The sequence below is a fragment of the Lepidochelys kempii genome, chromosome 9 (genome assembly GCF_965140265.1).
Source record: "Lepidochelys kempii isolate rLepKem1 chromosome 9, rLepKem1.hap2, whole genome shotgun sequence".
Classification (NCBI taxonomy): domain Eukaryota; kingdom Metazoa; phylum Chordata; order Testudines; family Cheloniidae; genus Lepidochelys; species Lepidochelys kempii.
The window spans coordinates 64,191,817-64,211,071 of NC_133264.1; positions in this window are offsets into that span (position 1 = coordinate 64,191,817).

Sequence of the window (19,255 nt, forward strand, 5' to 3'; positions counted from 1 at the left end):
GTCTGTGGACAAGGATTTCTGGTTGTTTAGACAACTTGCTAGCAGAGGCTGTGCTGGAAATACATTATCCCCCCAGACAGGGAGAGACAAGTTTCAGCATTGCTTGTAACCATGTTAGGCACAAGAAAACTGTGTTAGAAACATATTTGGTACAAGGTCTTAAACACATGACCACATTCTGTGCTGGAGTTAATGGGTGCAGCTTATTGATTTCAGTAACATTTCACCTATTCACACCAGCAGAGATTTTTACCCATGCTGTCAAATTTAAGCCCACTCTTCCACCATGGGAGAGTATTACTAATGTGCAGTGGAAATATCTTTGGGGTTCTAAATATTGGCTCTTTTTTAAAAAAGACTGCAACACTGTATTGCAGATAAACAATGCTATTGGCTATTTGTAGAGGCCCTATACAAACAACACCTTTGTGTGATCCACCCACAGCAGTTACGTGCCGTAATAAACACTGATGATTCTGTGCATGAGCGTCATAAGCCAAAGGAATGAATGTCGGCTGCTTTCAGCTACACTGGAAACACTCAGCCAAAGCAAGCACTGTTTACCAGTTGGGAAAAGATAAAACCCAGAGGATGGGGAAATAAATAAATAAACAAATACATTTGTTAGTCTCTAAGGTGCCACAAGTACTCCTCGGTTTTTTGCTGATACAGACTAACACGTCTACCACTCTGAAACCTGTCAGGATGGGGAATGTTACTTTCACTCTTCCAGCAGGACTGGCAGTTGACAAACCAAAGCCTGAGGTCTTGACTCAGGCAACAGCAGCCATCTTTCAAAAGGACACAGGCATAATGCCTATGCGAGTGTTCATTCTTGTAAATAAAAATGACTTGGCCAAAAATATTCTACAGTAGATTGTACTGCGGTCACTACGTGTGTGGGTCTCACCTGTTTTTGTAACAGAACTCTCCCATCCATCCAGGATCCAGCTGGAACACCCCTTCTATCTAGCCAGATGGGAAGGGAAAGGTGGTGTTGCTCCCTGACACATGTCTGCAATCCCCTGGCTGAGGAACCCAGCACTATACACTGACTAATACAAAGGTTTTTTTTCCCTGCATTGCTGGTCACGTGCATGGGGGTGAGGGAAATCCATTCTCCCAGTTACACAGGGGACTGCAGGCAAAGGAGTTGGGGAACATGCTAACTTGGGTGGGCTGTGGAAGTAAAATGAGTGGGCCCAAGTGATCACCTGTATGCCAGGTAGAGCCCAGGAGCTGATGCGTGGTGGCCAGGCTTTGAGGCTGGCTGATTGTTTCAAAAGCTCTCCAAGGGGAGGCTTGTTTTCCAATGTTTTGTGGCTCCTCCTTGTTTCCATGTAACTGTTTCTGATCACTCTGTGCTGCATGGGGGTGAGCAGGCTGGGCTCTGCTGATTAGAGCCAGAGTGGGGAGGTAGTACCTGCTTGAGAACGCTAGCAGGCGCATGGGGAAGAAGTGGGAGGAGAAAAGTGAAGGAAGAGGATACTAGAGGCCTTGTCTTTGTGTTCGTTAGAATGAAGAATCCACTTTCCTCCTCCTCCTCCTCCTCCTCACTGTTTGCAGCAAGTGGTTAAGGACAATGAGGGATCTGGGTTCCCATCTCCTTGTCCAGAAGTGCCACCTGACAGCGAGTCCCAGCATTGCAACTACTCCACCTACCCTTTCTGCCTTCCTCCAGACTCCAGCTGTCTGTGCGCTGACTTGGTCCACCAGCCAGCTCCCCCTACGGCTCTGCCCCCTTCTGGGGGACCCTCGCATCCCATATAAACCCCAAAGGAACATAAAACTCTTGTGGGCTCAGCTCTCTGTTCTTTCCTGCTCCCTGGCAGAGCGCTGCCTCTCCAGGCTCTCCCAGCTCCTCCCTGAGCTATGGACCTCAGGGCTGCTCCAGGAGTCCTCCCCCAGGCTGGCCTCTTTTCCCCTCTTTTCCTGTGGCTCTCCTCTCTGTGCCCTTCAGTTGCCCCTACAGTCCTCCCTCTAGCCTGGTTCCCCCCAGCTGGCCCTTTACCTTCCTTTCCTGGTGCCACAGAGTGGGCTAACTGGGCTGTGTGGTGCCCCTTAGCCTTGCCAGTGGGGGTTAGACACCCCATCGCCAGCTGGAGTCAGGGAGCATGTTTTTGGGGGGGTCTCATGTACACTGTAATTCCTGCCTCACACAGGGACAGCCTGGCGCACTGCAAGGACTTAGCCCTTGCAGACTGGGGCACAGCAAGGGTCTGCCTAGTTCAGTGCCCAGCCTCTGGCCCCTGCCAGCTCCCGCTGCTTTGGGGGAAGGTGCATGCCACCCCCTGGAGGACAGTTATGGGACAACGTGCACCAAGGGGAGGTTTCTTCCTCACCCATGGGGCTCGGTGGCTCCTGTAGTGTTGCCACTGAGCGGAGAAGGGCCTGGCTGCGGCAGGCTGGCTCCAAGGGCAGCTCCAGTCCCCCCCTGAATTGTATGAGCCCCCTCTGATGGGCTACTTTCACAACTTCTCCGCTGCCCCTCCCGTCCTACGAACTGTCTGTGGGGCAGCCTGTTCCCTGCCTCTCCCAGCCCCACAAACCAGGGGTCAGCCTGCTCCCTGCCCCTCCCCACATCCCACAAGCCAGGGAGCCGCCTTCTCCCCCCCACCCCACCCCACCCCCGTCCCACAAGCCATGGGTCAGCCTGCTCCCTGCCTCTCCCCCCATCCCACAGGACCTGGCCTGGGAAGTGGGAGGAGCCTTGGATCCCCTGGACCTGGCTTCCAGGCCTGAAATGAGGAGAGGGAGCCCCACTGAAGCTGACCCAGGCCTTGCAGAGAGGAACCCAGGAGCTGCAGAAGGAGCAGAGATGAGGCTTTTGGGGGAGGGAGGGATCAGAACTGTAGTCACTTGCTGGGGAGGCTGGGTAGTTGTGGGGGCAGTGTTAATTGCTGGACAGGGTATGAGAAGTCCTGTAGCAGGGGCCAAAATCACCTTAAGCAGCATGGGGGAGGGGGCAGCATTCCTTGTCTCACATACAGACTGCGGGTGGGCAGGGGGAGTTCACCTATCAACAGACAGACTGAAAAAACACAATATCATACTTGTAAAAATTCTCACAATTTTTTGCTCAATCTTGTGATTTTGGGGGACTGACTCATGAGTTTTGAACCATAGAGATTGATAATACTGCTTATATTTGAAGCATAACATGTTACATCCCTTCTAAACAATGTTTACCCTTGCTGCAGTAACTGTGGTTGTTCTCATTAGCCAGATAAATGTCCAAGCTTTTCTTGAGTCCTAAAACTCTTGACCTCAGTGTTACCTAATGGCAGAGGGTCTCCCAGGGTAGTGATGGCTTGTGCAAAAAAGTATTGCCCTCTTCCAGTTTTAAATAGGCTGCCTCTCAGTCACTGAATAACATCCCCATCCTCTTGTACTGAGAGAGGGCATCCAGCTGATCTCTCCACCATGCATTATTCCATAGCCCACTCTCATGTCTACTCTGACTTGACTCCTCTCTAAACACAGTGCTAATCTTTCCACTCTACCCTCATACGGCGTTCTTGCCAGGCCTCCAGTTGCTCTGACTGCCCATCTCTGGACCCCTTCTCTTTTCTGCCATATATTTTTGAGATAGGCCAATATTCCAGCTGAGAATGCGCCATTAGTTGATAAAACAGCACTAAATAATTTCAGTACAGTTCAAGGATTGATCTAGCAATGCTGATGGTTGTTTAATGTAATCAAATTATGCTACTCCCCAGTAAAGTGCAATGCTTTAGCATCATTCAGGACTGCAATGAAAGTACAGTTTGGTCTTTTCTGAATTACAAGACCAAACTGTGTCTTTGCTAGGTCAGAGAACCTACTCTCCCAGTGCAGACCTAACCACATTCTAACACAGCTTATAAAATCATCCAACAGTGTAGGTGTGACCTATGTGCCATAGACCTTAACATGGTTTTATAAGCCTTACCTGGGCTCTACCACGGTTCAGAAAAGATTTCAAGTGTGGTCTGGCCGCATCTACACTGGCTGCTGAATTGTTCCAAACTGGGTGGTGGGGAGCCACGTCTAGCCTGGGGCTGGAAATGAGTTTCAAACAGGGCTCCTGCTAGCATCGATTGGGGATGGACTCAACCAAATCTCTGGATCCAAACTGAACTTGGAAGGTGTTTCAAACCCAGAATCCCAGATGCTTTTTGCAATTGGCCCACATCTCCAAACCAAACTCCCTGACCTTGCCATTTGGATCATTCTCCCAGGCCTGTACCTTAAGCTCAGAAGCCCACTGCTATGGCATTTGTCCCTGCCTTTCCCCTGTCCCATCAGCATGAGAGTCAGTAAGCAGAGTCTGAAACCAGCTGTTGGGCATGTGACGCCAGGGAGCTGTGTCTCTGGTGTGGGGGATCAGTGAAATTGATTGCAAAGCCTTTTTCAATTAGGTTCTTCCCCTTCTCTCTGTCTTACCTTCCCTGATAAGTATCTGTTTAGAGCTGCAGCCAGAAAACCTGCCTAGCTGTCAGTGCTGCTGGATGGTAGTTTGGAATTACCGTCACTCTGTGCACATTCAGCTCGCACTCGGTGCTGGACGTGAGCTGAAGCTGAGCTCCAGCCATTTGCTCACTGCACGGGCCCAGGGCCGGCCCCTCTCCTGAACTTTCCACTGCAGAAACCTCTGGCTTATGCAAAGTTTGGACATGAAAGTGAAAAGAACTCAAAGGCAAATGAAAGCGGGAGCAATCTTGGTTGGGGTATTTGATTGGCTCTGCTGCCTGTTCGCTGCAAGCTGGCTCAGGGCTGCCTGCTGGCATCTGTGCTCAAACGAACGTAGGTCAGAGGCTAGTGAGTGAGCATCAAACCATACATGACCTCATGTATGGGGTTTTCTAAGGAGCCAAAAGGGAGGAAGTGTCTCCTAGTGGATAGAGCACTGAGCTAGGTTTCTATACCTGTCTCTGCCTCGGCCTGCTGGGTGACCTTGGGCAAGTCACTTCACCTTTCTATGCCTAGTGTCCCTATCTGTAAACTGAGGTTAATGATACTGACCTCCTTTGTAAAGTGCTTTGAGATTGAATGCTATATAAGAGGGAGTTGTTATTATTATTTTATTTATTAAGAGATGGGATTTCAATGGGATTTGGGCACCTTACACCCTTAAATTCCCTGGAAATGCCGCCCTCATTGTTAACAAGACTCCAGATGTAGCCAACACCACTGAGACAGAGCTGATTGCCACCCCAGGTTCTGTGCTGGCTCCAGGATGCGTTCAAGGCAGAAGGCTGCCAAAAGCCGAAGGAGCTGATGAGGCATTGTGAGCACGCTAGCCACCGCCATTGACACAATGGCTCTGTCCCAATTGTCCCATCCTGCTCATCAGCCACACACATTTCCATGGTTCTCGGATGCCTAGGGGCAGAAGAAGAAATGTAAGTAATGGTGGAATAAAACTTGGGCTGCAGCAGACACAACACAGAGAATTACTCCTGCTTACACTGAGCCTGCACTACAGACCAGGAGATCCTTCTTTGCTTCCGGAGCAGCCACCAAAACAAACCCGCAGCAGCTATTCACGGCAGGGAGTTGCTTCCTCCATGCTGAAATCCACAGCAGAACCCTGCCCCACTAGCTGTGAGGGGCAGCCGTCCATGGCTGAGAAGATCATCAGGGAAGAGGATAACATGCACAGATCTGACCAGCCTAGTCACAAGGAACATCAGCCCTTCTGCGTGAGACTATCAGCTGCTCATTCAAAGGAAAATCTGCTTCCCCACCACTGTCAAGCATGGGTTAGACCAGCCATCCCTGAACAGACCCTCTGTAGTCATAACAGACCTTGCCAGTCACCCCCCAGGAGCAAGTCTTCTTTTCCTGAGCTGGCTTATCGAGAAGCTTTGAAGGCCCCTATCCAAACACACCAGTCCGCAGCCTGCCTCCTAGCCCCTTCCCATTCAGGTTTAAGACTGGGATTTGGAACAGACAGCACTGCTGTACCATCTCTTCTGACCTCTGTGTGCCCTGGCTATAGGTTACTGCCCCTGACAAGTGTCCTGGGCAGTGGCTGGGAGTCTGCATAGCAGTATAGGTGGTTTGATAGGAGAGAAGTCAGAGAAAGGGAAACTGCAGAGGTGGTGAGGGATCGTCCATCCCCCCGCTTCCTGTAAACTCAGTTTTCAGAGTAACAGCCGTGTTAGTCTGTATTCGCAAAAAGAAAAGGAGTACTTGTGGCACCTTAGAGACTAACCAATTTATTTGAGCATAAGCTTTCGTGAGCTACAGCTCACTTCATTGGATGCATACTGTGGAAACTGCAGAAGACATTATATACACAGAGACCATGAAACGATACCTCCTCCGACCCCAGTCTCCTGATGGTAATAGCTTATCTAAAGTGATCACTCTCCTTACAATGTGTATGATAATCAAGGTGGGCCATTTCCAGCATAAATCCAAGTTTAACCAGAACATCTGAGTGGGGGGGCGGTAGGAAAAAACAAGGGGAAATAGGCTACCTTGCATAATGACTTAGCCACTCCCAGTCTCTATTTAAGCCTAAATTAATAGTATCCAATTTGCAAATGAATTCCAATTCAGCAGTTTCTCGCTGGAGTCTGGATTTAAAGTTTTTTTGTTGTAAGATAGCGACCTTCATGTCTGTGATCGCGTGACCAGAGAGATTGAAGTGTTCTCCAACTGGTTTATGAATGTTAAAATTCTTGACATCTGATTTGTGTCCATTTATTCTTTTGCGTAGAGACTGTCCAGTTTGACCAATGTACATGGCAGAGGGGCATTACTGGCACATGATGGCATATATCACATTGGTGGATGTGCAGGTGAATGAGCCTCTGATAGTGTGGCTGATGTTATTAGGCCCTGTGATGGTGTGCCCTGAATAGATATGTGGGCACAGTTGGCAATGGGCTTTGTTGCAAGGATAGGTTTCTGGGTTAGTGGTTCTGTTGTGTGGTATGTGGTTGTTGGTGAGTATTTGCTTCAGGTTGGGAGGCTGTCTGTAGGCAAGGACTGGCCTGTCTCCCACGATTTATGAGAGTGTTGGGTCATCCTTCAGGATAGGTTGTAGATCCTTAATAATGTGTTGGAGGGGTTTTAGTTGGGGGCTGAAGGTGACGGCTAGTGGCGTTCTGTTATTTTGATCTTCCTGTTAACACCATCCTGGCCACTGTGGATGTAGAAGCCCTCTACACCAATATTCCACACAAAGATGGACTACAAGCCATCAAGAACACTATCCCCGATAATGTCACGGCTAACCTGGTGGCTGAACTTTGTGACTTTGTCCTTACCCATAACTATTTTACATTTGGGGACAATGTATACCTTCAGATCAGCGGCACTGCTATGGGTACCTGCATGGCCCCACAGTATGCCAACATTTTTATGGCTGATTTAGAAAAACGCTTCCTCAACTCTCGTCCCCTAACGCCCCTCCTCTACTTGCGCTATATTGATGACATCTTCATCATCTGGACCCATGGAAAAGAAGCCCTTGAGGAATTCCACCATGATTTCAACAATTTCCATCCCACCATCAACCTCAGCCTGGTCCAGTCCACACAAGAGATCCACTTCCTGGACACTACAGTGCTAATAAACAATGGTCGCATAAACACCACCCTATACCAGAAACCTACTGACCGCTATTCCTACCTATATGCCTCCAGCTTTCACCCTGAACACACCACACAATCCATTGTCTACAGCCAAGCTCTGCGATACAACCGCATTTGCTCCAACCCCTCAGACAGAGACAAACACCTACAAGATCTCTATCAAGCATTCTTACAACTACAATACCCACCTGCGGAAGTGAAGAAACAGATTGATAGAGCCAGAAGAGTTCCCAGAAGTCACCTACTACAGGACAGGCCTAACAAAGAAAATAACAGAACGCCACTAGCCGTCACCTTCAGCCCCCAACTAAAACCCCTCCAACGCATTATTAAGGATCTACAACCTATCCTGAAGAATGACCCAACACTCTCACAAATCTTGGGAGACAGGCCAGTCCTTGCCTACAGACAGCCTCCCAACCTGAAGCAAATACTCACCAACAACCACATACCACACAACAGAACCACTAACCCAGAAACCTATCCTTGCAACAAAGCCCATTGCCAACTGTGCCCACATATCTATTCAGGGCACACCATCACAGGGCCTAATAACATCAGCCACACTATCAGAGGCTCATTCACCTGCACATCCACCAATGTGATATATGCCATCATGTGCCAGCAGTGCCCCTCTGCCATGTACATTGGTCAAACTGGACAGTCTCTATGCAAAAGAATAAATGGACACAAATCAGATGTCAAGAATTTTAACATTCATAAACCAGTCGGAGAACACTTCAATCTCTCTGGTCACGCAATCACAGACATGAAGGTCACGATATTACAACAAAAAAACTTTAAATCCAGACTCCAGCGAGAAACTGCTGAATTGGAATTCATTTGCAAATTGGATACTATTAATTTAGGCTTAAATAGAAACTGGGAGTGGCTAAGTCATTATGCAAGGTAGCCTATTTCCCCTTGTTTTTTCCTATCCCCCATCCTCAGATGTTCTGGTTAAACTTGGATTTATGCTGGAAATGGCCCACCTTGATTATCATACACATTGTAGGGAGAGTGGTCAGTTTCGATGAGCTATTACCAGCAGGAGAGTGAGTTTGTGTGTGTGGTTTTTGGAGGGGGGGAGGGAGGTGAGAAAGCCTGGATTTGTGCTGGAAATGGCCCACCTTGATTATCATACACATTGTAAAGAGAGTGGTCACTTTGGATGGGCTATTACCAGCAGGAGAGTGAGTTTGTGTGAGGGGGGGCGGAGGGTGAGAAAACCTGGATTTGTGCTGGAAATGGCCCAACTTGATTATCATACACATTGTAAGGAGAGTGATCACTTTAGATAAGCTATTACCATCAGGAGACTGGGGTGGGAGGAGGTATTGTTTCATGGTCTCTGTGTATATAATGTCTTCTGCAGTTTCCACAGTATGCATCCGATGAAGTGAGCTGTAGCTCATGAAAGTTTATGCTCAAATAAATTGGTTAGTCTGTAAGGTGCCACAAGTACTCCTTTTCTTTTTGTAAACTCAGTGCAATTGACTGCAGGAGCAGAGGCTTTTCCTTGGTACTGAAAGGTAGTTACCTTCCACAGGCTGCGGGGAGGAGGGAGACATGGCCAAACCCAGGAAACGAAGGAGAGGGAGAAGAGAAAGGAGACTGAAATAGCAAATGACAAGGCCAGCGGATAAAGGAAGTGAACAATGGGGTGGACTGTTAAGTCATACCAACACATTCCCTTAATGGGATCTTCCAGGGATCTGAGCACTGGCCTGCATTTTTAAGAGAAAAGGAGTACTTGTGGCACCTTAGAGACTAACCAATTTATTTGAGCATGAGCTTTCGTGAGCTACAGCTCACTTCTCAAATAAATTGGTTAGTCTCTAAGGTGCCACAAGTACTCCTTTTCTTTTTGCGAATACAGACTAACACGGCTGTTACTCTGAAACCCATTTTTAAGAGAGCTTTTCATGTCACTCCCTAGCTGAGAGCCTAAGGATCATACTGGCGAAATCATCTCCTGTTATGGAAAATATCGACACGAGTTCAACTTATCGATCAAAGTGGTTTTACCTTCTTTACTTACGCTAATGTGCAGCATGCCTCCCAGACTGCTATTTATACATATGTAAATTGCAGCTCATGAGGAGCAAGGCAATGGGAAGGCAATCAATAGGCTGAATAATTCATCACTTTCTGGCAATACACAGTGTTCCTCTCCTTCCCACAACACACACATGTTCCCATAATGTACAAACACGCACACGCTCAAACTGTACGCACACACATTTCCAGAATACACAGGCTCACACACTCCCATAACAACACACGCATGTGCATTACCTGGCTGATACGAACTATAAAAGGTGCCTGCTTATAACACAGAGAAGATCAAGACAGGCTGGTCCCAAGAGCCAGCAGCAGGGCAGCAGGACTCTGGGTTCCACAACACTTCCCCTCTGGCTCCACAACTATGCCAGGTGCCCCATGGTATCGGACCCTGGACAACCCCTCTGCCCTCTCAGCCTCTCACAGGGCTCACCACTGACCCACCACAAGTGATCACTGGAAGAAACCCGACATTAGGAACGTGGACCCATCCATCTCCACATGTGGTAGCAACAGTGAAAGGCTGTAGGGCACATGGTGCATTTTTTATCACTCTGCTTAGATCAGAGCTACAAGACACAGTAGAGAAACCTCTGGCAGCTGGCCTATGCTAGCATTTCCAGCATTGCTGCCACCAGCAGAGAATTGTGCTAGTGTAGACAAGACCTAGCAGATAGAGTCCTTTTGAATTAATTTCCAGAGGATCTTGGGTGCTGGCGATTTAACTTAATCTTGGCTGATCCTGGATTTATCACACTGGAAGGTTTCTGGACAGTTGTGCTCTGTCCCCTCTTAGAAGCAAAGCCAGGTGAAATCTATGACAAACTAGGTCTAAATTCTGCATCAAAGTCCCTGGATTCTGCAGCTGTCGGGTGCAGCAGACTGGAAATTCTACCGCAGCTTCATGTAACTAAGCCTCCCTCCATGCTCCCCAACCCAAACCCATTATCCAACCTATTGCTGCACGGACCACAAGCAGGAACCTGCCTTTCTATGGTTTGCAGGGAAGGTGCAGGTTCACCATGGGATCAACGCCCAGCAATACAAAGACTTTCTAGAGAATGTATTTATAGTTATTGGCTGGAGGGAGGGAACACTGTCAGGTGGAGGGAGCGAGCAACATGGGTGTTATTACCTCCATAAAATGTGTGTTCTCTCTCCCTCTCCCACCTCATTTCAAATATAAATTGTTTTATTGGGGCAACGATGGCCTTTTGACATTCAGAGCTCTGGATTCGGTTCTGCTCTCAGTTATGAACAGTGTGACGGGGCAAGGCCAGATAGCTATAGAAAAGTAGTGGGAGAAAGATATATTAGCTCCAGGCTAAACAAATCCCTGGTACCAGGATAAGTAAAATGGCAGCTGCTCCAGGTCAGTTAAGACACCTGGGGCCAATTAAGAACTTTCCAGAAGGCAGGGAGAATGCTGGGTTGATTGGGACACCTGAAGCCAATCAGGGGCTGGCTGAAACTAGTTAAAAGCCTCCCAGTCAGTCAGGTGGGTGTGCATGTCAGGAGCGGTGGGAGGAAGTTGTGCTGTTGGAGAGACTGAGTAGTACACACCATATTAGGCACAAGGAAGGAGGCCCTGAGGTAAGGGTGAAGTGGAGCTTGAGGAAGTGAGGGCTGCTGTGGGGGAAGTAGCCCAGGGAATTGTACATGTCATGTTTCTAAAAGGTCAGCTACCATAGCTGATACTATTAGGGTCCATGGGCTGGAGCCCGGAGCAGAGGGTGGGCCCAGGCTCTCTCCCCCCCCCACCCCTTTGCCCCCTGATTAATCACTGAGACTGGGAGACAACAGAGACTGTGCAAGGAAGGATAACTTCTCCTCACCTCCCTTGCTGGCTTATGATGAAAATGGCTCTGTAGACTGTGACCCTTGTCTCTAGAGAGAGAGGGGTTACGTGGAGGGTCACAGTGAGCCTCTGAGGCTAGCGAAATCCACCAGGAAACGCGGGACCCACGGAGGCAAGGACAGAGCTTTGTCACAACAGGGAAATCTGATTTGAGTGGAGTTATTCCAGATTTCTGCTGGTGTAAATGAGAGCAGGGTTTGGCCTGAGAGCTTGAGAGAAAGACAATGCCAGATAAATATAGGGAAATGCTGCACCCACCAGCCCCCTCATCCCCATCTATCGCGCACTTTAAAGTTGGCTGTGCTAAGCACCCTTCCAGGCCAAAGGACCAGACCCTGACCTGCACTCCATGAGCAGTCTGCCTGTGGTGTATATGCATGATGCTTGATCGAGGGGTGTCTCTGCGATCCCATCTGATCCATGCCTTGCCCTGCTTTTCAGCTCATCCTCTCTCCCCCTGAATTTTTGGATGTGTTTCTATCAAGTGTAAGCTCCTGGGGCCTAGTTCTGCTTTCTGGCTCAGATGCACTTAGTGCAGGAATGGAGGGGAGAGGAAGGTTGCAGTTTCCCTGTTCTCAGCCCTGCTGGGGGCCAGCCCCTCTGGCCTAGCCTTGGAGCTGCTGTAACTCAGTGCCTTTTAAAAATCTGCACCAGGGTTGGCGAGGGGGCAGCATAGAGTCATCCTGCTGGTTCTGCTCCATCCAGAGAATATCCTTACCCCAGAAAGATATTCCCCATCAGCTGATTGTTCTGGTTGGATACAATTGTTCTGATCAGGAACAATTTGTATAGTGGGGGTGCTGAGAGCCATTGAACCAAACTGTAAACAATGGAAACCACTTCAAGCCAGGGGGTGCTGAAACACCCCCAGCACCCTTAGTTCCAGCACCTATGGCTGGATGGTCCCTTTTATACTGCTGGAGAGGTATAAGGCTCTGCAGTGCAACAGAGCATCAGGTCTGTTGCCTTTCCAGATGCACACAGAGCACCCGGCATGCTGTCCATGCTGTACAAACAAGGAATGCTTCCCAGAGCACAGTGTGGCCCAAGGGCAGTGCTGGGAGCTCCTCTGTCTCCGAGTTAACTCCTCTTACAGAGAAGTCCTGCCGTATTGGTATAAATGGTACCAACCATCCCATCTTAGGCTCCCCGGGAGGTGGTGGTTGGAGGCGGTCTGTCCTGTTCTTAACAGGATTTGTTCCCACCTCCACAGCCTGCAGTGCAGAGTCAGGAGAGAAGTGTGAAGTAGACGCAAATCAAAGAGCCCCTGTGCCGTCCCCACAGGGCCGGAGTGTTAATGGAACCACCAACTAAGCAAAGCTCCGAAAGGACGAGACTGGGGGGAAGGGGAGGAACTGGCAACGGAGAAACCGAATTGTGCTGCTATGGCAACACTAAGAGTTACATTGGATTGTTTGTACCCAGAATTTAAAAGATTATCCTTGGTACAGAAATAACCCCATTCACTGGTTTCAATGCGGTGGTGGTGTTTGGAGAGGCTGCCTCCTCCTCTGGCATGGGGAGGGGACGCCAGGCTCCTCTTCTACAGGTTTGTTTGTATCGATTTGTTACTCTGCTTTGGTATGATTTTGATTTTGTTCCTTGTGTCTGACCAACTGAGCAGGAGGGACATCTCTGTGCCCACAGATGGCGCTGGGAGACAAACAGGGGCAGCATGCATGGCTGCTGCCCTTGCTCCCAGAGCTCAGGTCAGATCTTTCACGTTGGCTCGGTGCCTTTTGAAAATCTTAATCCATCTCCAAGTCTTTCATTTTTCCGGGCTATTGGGCAAACCCTCATACCAGCTCCCAGTCTGGGTAGCCAGGCCGTGCACTGGGCAAGGGATCCTTCTGCTCTGCAGAACTGCTCCATGGAGGCTGCATCTACTCTGCACCCTTTCTACATCCCCCGCTGCAGGGGGGGTGTCTGGGTGTTTCATGGACCGACTGTCTGGCCACACCCTGCCTGCCTCCCCTCCAGAGCCCGCTCTCAGGGAGCCAATCTACGCTGGGAGCTGGCGAGGCCCCTCCCCAGCTGCATCCTTCCTCTCCCAGCACATGGGTGCATTCAACCCAGTAGGCCTCAGAGTCTGTGCGGTTCTACTGTGATGGGACAGGAGGAGACCTATGCACTCTGGAACTCTGCTCTGCAGAGGGTCTGTGAAACCACAGTGTGGGGAGATGAATGGAGGGGCCTTGGCAGACTCACCACCCACCACCCATCACTGTGGTGTGCTGCAGCCTGTAACTACACCACAGAGAGGGAGAAGAGTTCCAACCCGCCCTGGCTGCTGCAGAAGCCCCTGCCCTGTTTGTTCATGCTTGGGGGTGAGATGGAGGATTTGGCCGGAAGCTGTTGGGAACCTGTTGAGGTAAAGGCTAACGGCAGGTTCCTACACTCTGTCTGAGCTCCACCTGGTGGAGCAACAAGGAGACAACAGGGAGCCCTGATACAGAACCGCACTGCACAGGGGCAGCTCTCACTGATGCTCCTGTGCCTTCAAGGACTGAGCTTTCCAGACAGAGAGCCTGGGCGAGGCATTGTGAAGTTCTTGTGCACAACCAGTTGGAATCAGACACAGAATAAAGCAGAGCTCTTGCAAGCACCTTATGCTCCGAGTGATCACTAGACACCATGGTACCAGGAGTAAATGGGGACTAAGTACCCTGAGTGGAATAATGGAGCAATTAACCACCCACCCCCAGAGTTGAAACTCTCTGGAAATGCAGGAAACAACTGCAGAAGGGTTATCCAGCACTTCACTCTGTGCAATGAACCTGCTCGCCTAGACCAGTGGTTCTCAAAGCTGGTCTGCCGCTTCTTCAGGGAAAGCCCCTGGCGGGCCGGGCCGCTTTGTTTACCTGCCGCGTCCGCAGGTTCAGCCGATCGCGGCTCCCACTGGCCGCGGTTCGCCGCTCCAGGCTAATGGGGGGCTACGGGAAGCGGCGCGGGCCGAGGGATGTGCTGGGCGCCCTTCCCGCAGCCCCCATTGGCCTGGAGTGGCGAACCGCAGCCAGTGAGAGCTGTGATTGGCCGAACCTGTGGATGCAGCAGGTAAACAAACTGGCCTGGCGTGCCAGGGGCTTTCCCTGAACAAGCGGCGGACCGGCTTTGAGAACAACTGGCCTAGACCTTCAGTTTTCATAAAGGTTCCCAGAGCCCAGAAATCCAAGGGATTAATGATTGAGCAGCTATTTCCATCATGGGCCCTTCCACACTTACAGGAGTATCTAGGTGGTTATTGGTTTTTTAAAAGGCCCTGCTTGGCCTGTATCCTCACTACATTAAAGATGCAGGAGCATTTTATTACTTAGCCTGCCCCATCAGAGCAGATAGAGCTCAGCCTCAGGTCAGTTCTGGATGATGCAGTCTCTTAATTAACATTCCCGTAACCAATGTTCCACTTGTCTACTGAAAACCTGATCAAAGCAAGATGGTCTTGTAACATGGAAGGGCCCATTATGAAACAATGGCACCAACCATTAACCCCTCAGATGCCAGGGCACTGGGAACCTTTAGGTCTGGGCAACAGGTTCATTGCACTGATAAGGTAAGCTTGCAGCCCAGACTTTCATTGGCACAATGGCCTTGGCCAGCTCCTGGTTTCCATTTCTCACAGGAGTAGGGAGAGGAGTCGTTTGCCATTGTCTCACAACAGACCTTCCCCCCCTCCGCCCTTTATTATTATTTATGCGATGGCAGTACAGAGAGGATCCATAGTGCCAGGAGCTGTACGTACCTATAGCAAGAGACAGTCTGTCCTTGCCTTGAAGAGCTTACAGTCTAAATATACCCATTTGACTGGCAGGGATCTGAGGCACAGAGAAATCAAGTGACTTGTCCAAGGACACCTAGGAAATCTGCGGCAGAGCCAAGACCTGAATCTAGCTCCCCTGAGTCACAGGTCAATGCCTTCACCACAAGACCCTTCTTCCCCTCAGCCTGAGCTTGGTGTGCCTCCAACACGCCTGCCTCCAGCAAACTCTGATGATTGCACTGGGGGAAGGTTTGACACAGGACTGTGGAGCGGGTGCCGCAGCTTCACCTTTCCTGTATTTTAAAACTCAAATGCCTGGCTGGAGCCAGGGAGAGGAACATCCCAAGGTGGGGGGATGGCTGCTGGTAACAAACCGCTACAGCATCTCGCACGCATTGGAGACCCTCGTCCTTCAGTGCCTGTTGATCTCAAAGAACTGTGCCTTCACCTGTGGGAGGAGACCTCTTAGCATCTCCATGAGCCCAACCACCAGGGACAATGGGCACTGGAAACCGCCTCGTGTGTGAATAACTTCAAGTGGCTGGAGTAACGTTTCCGCTCCCTGGGACCTTGTGATGCCTGCGATAGGGATTGTTTACTGGCTCCTGTTTCTTCCTGGGACCCTTGCAGCAGGTGTTGCTGGTTTAGCTCCTCTCTTTGCTGTGAGTTGTAACATGCACTCTCCCCTTGGCAATGCCTCCTGGTTAATTTACTAGCTGATTTTATCACCTCCCTCTACTCCTGCATTTTATCAGCTCCATATGTCAAGCGCGGGGCTGGAGACTGGGGGCTGTGTTTTTAATGAGTTTATTCCTGGTCACTGCCATTACTTTCAAACCCTGTTCACATCTCATAGAAAATGTATAGCCAACAAGCCCTATTCGTTCTTGGTAATTCCTGGGAGCAGGGGCTGTCCCCATCTAGCAGAAATTCGGCTGAGGCTTTTTAGAAACAGTTCTGCTTCTCTTTCGTGTCACTGTGGTTGCTGGTTCAATTCCCATCCTCTTCACTAGTAGAGAAACACAGATGCCATCCACATGTACGTCTTCAACTTGGGTGATCGGCAGCCAGGGCTGGGATCTGGCTTGGCCTAGCCTGGGCGTGAGCAGCCGCACTGCAAAGCTGTGGCCGAGTTACAGCAACCTGACTGGTGTGTGTTCCTACCTGTGTGCATCACTAGCACTTCTGGGGGTGTAGTCCATGGGTCTCTGGGTTTCAGTGCATTGAGCTGCTCTGAGATTCTTTCCCAGTGAATTGTGGGAAAATTGGTCTGTCCTCCTGTGCACTTGAGGAGGGGAAGGAGGGAATTGTGGAAAGGTCTGGGAGGACTAGCCTAGCTGCACTTGAGTGACTTAGCCTGCATCCTCCCTGCAAAGTAGGCAGGTTCCAGCCCAAGTAAAAGGGACACCCAGGCTCTAACCCACACCTCCTGCTGGGCCAGCTAGCCTGGGTTGAAATCACCGCTGAACTCAGCTGAGCAGATTGTGTATGTGGATGGGAGCCAGGTGAGGCTAAGACCCCAGGCTAATTCAGCAGCGGAGACAATACCCTATGTCTCCTGGGTTCAGCTGCTCCTCAGCCACAGCTACATCCCTCTGCTGGTATGATTAGAGAAGGGCCCAACACACCCCTTGGGCCTAAACGCTCCTGAACTTAGGGGGGTGAGGGAAAGAGGCAAGAACCTGAATCCTGCAGCTGGGCCTTATCTCTACAAAGGGCTGAACCAAACCCCGGCTCCAAACCCCAGGGCCTTTGGCTGGTTAGAGAGCAGGTCTGTCTCTCACTGGTGTAACCCAGAACTGCAGTGTGCGGTGAGGATGAGCGGAGGTAGCAGGCAGGCTGAGAGGAATGGGGCCCTCTTTACAAGAGAGCTCTCTGCAGTTGGGTGTTTGAAAAGAGTTGCTTGATGCGCTGCTCGTGGTTTCACCTTTACATCTACTCTGAACACTTGTTTTCCTGCTAGTGTCCCTATGATGAGAGAGCGAAATGCAGGCACTGTCAGTGGAATTGTTTCTGAGGGCAGGGCCTGTCTGTGCCACAAGCCATTAGCTGTTTGGTGATAGCAAAGCAATCCCTCATGTTTCTTTTCCACCTCTCCGTATTGTGACAGGGTCAGACCAGATGGCTACAGGAGAGTAATAGAAGGCAGATATATTAGCCCCAGGTTAAGTAGGTCCCTTTTCCCTGGGTAAGGTAACAGGGAAGGTTCCAGAACAATCAGGAACCTTCTGGAGACAGTTAAGACAGACAGGCTGATTAGAACACCTGCAGCCAATCAAGAAGCTGCTAGAATCAATTAAGGCAGGCTAATCAGGGCACCTGGGTTTAAAAAGGAGCTCACTTCAGTTTGTGGTGCGTGTGTAAGCAGCTGGGAGCAAGAGGCACTAGGAGCTGAGAGTGAGAACGTGGACTGTTGGAGGACTGAGGAGTACAAGCATTATCAGACACCAGGAGGAAAGTCCTATGGTGACGATAAAGAAGGGGTTGGGAGGAGGCCATGGGGAAGTAGCCCAGGGAGCTGTAGCTGTCGCACAGCTGTTCCAGGAGGCACTCTAGACAGCTGCATTCCACAGGGCCCGGGGCTGGAACCCGGAATAGAGGGCAGGCCCGGATTCCCCCCAAACCTCCCAACTCCTGGTCAGACACAGGAGGAGTTGACCTGGACTGTGGGTTCACGAAAATGGCCAAACTGAGGGCTGCCATGAAGCTCCAAGGCGAGCAAATCTGCCAGTAAGCGCAAGACCCACCAAGGTAGAGGAGGAACTTTTTTCACCGTATGCTTAATATGAAGGGGCAGCTGGTTTATATGCCATTGACCTGTCACACATCACGCAGCTTACGCTAAAACAGTGGTTCTCAAATCTTTGTACTGGTGACCCCTTTCACATAGCAAACCTCTGAGTGCGACCCCCCTCATAAATTAAAAACACTTTTTTAATATATTTAACACCATTATAAATGCTGGAAGCAAAGCGGGGTTTGGGGTTGAGGCTGACAGCTTGCAACCCCTCCCCCCCGCCAATGTAATAACCTCACAACCCCCTGAGCGGTCCCAACCCCCAGTTTGAGAACCCCTGCCCTAAAACAAGAGACAAAGTGAGGGATTCCCAGAATGGGGTGATGTGGGAGCAAGGGAGGAAGCAGTTCCATTACTGGCTCCCCTGGGGAAGGGGGCAGGGAGGTCGCGGCCGATCGGCATTCCCTTGCACACAGCGGGTATGGAGAGTGAGGCTGTAGGAACATAGGCCTGCATTGGACCTGAGTGATCTATGGCTTTATATTGAGCTTGGATGTTAGCCTGAGCAATAGGCCCAAAGCATATGACCGAAAAGAATGAGATGATGAGAAAGAAGAGTTGTTTGTGCTAAATGTGTAGTGACTCTTGGAATACCAGCTTTCTCTTGTTTAAGGTTTGGGCTGAGATAATAGAAATAAAGATGGCCCTATCCTCCATGAACTTAGCTAATTCTTTTTTAAACCCTGTTATGCGTTTGGACTTCACAACATCCCCCAGCAATGACTTCCACAGATTGACTGTGCGTTGGCTGAAGTACTTCCTTATGTTAATTTTAAACCTGCTGCCTGTTAATTTCATTGTGTGATACCTGGTTTGTGAAGCCACGCCCTGTCAGTGATCTTCTCTGAAGCAGTGCCCCAGTGGTGCCAGGGCTCCAGAGCAAGGAGGAGGGCTGGACTTCCCTCTCACCCCCCAGCAGTTAATATTTCAACCTTGGAAATATATTTTTTTCTGGTGGTGTCTCTTCCGTTTTAGTTAGCAGCCTGTTTGGCAGGAGGCTCAGGGGTACATGAACACAGGGACAGACACTAGAGTGGACACAGCCAATTAACAGAGCCCCCTGCCTGGTACCTAGACCGGCTGTGTGCACACCTCCTGCATATTACTGCAGCCAAGCCTCCAACTGGAAGCCTTCTGGTCTGTAGGTAGCCACTGTAGAAGGTGAACCAAACCAGACCCAGCTAGGAGTG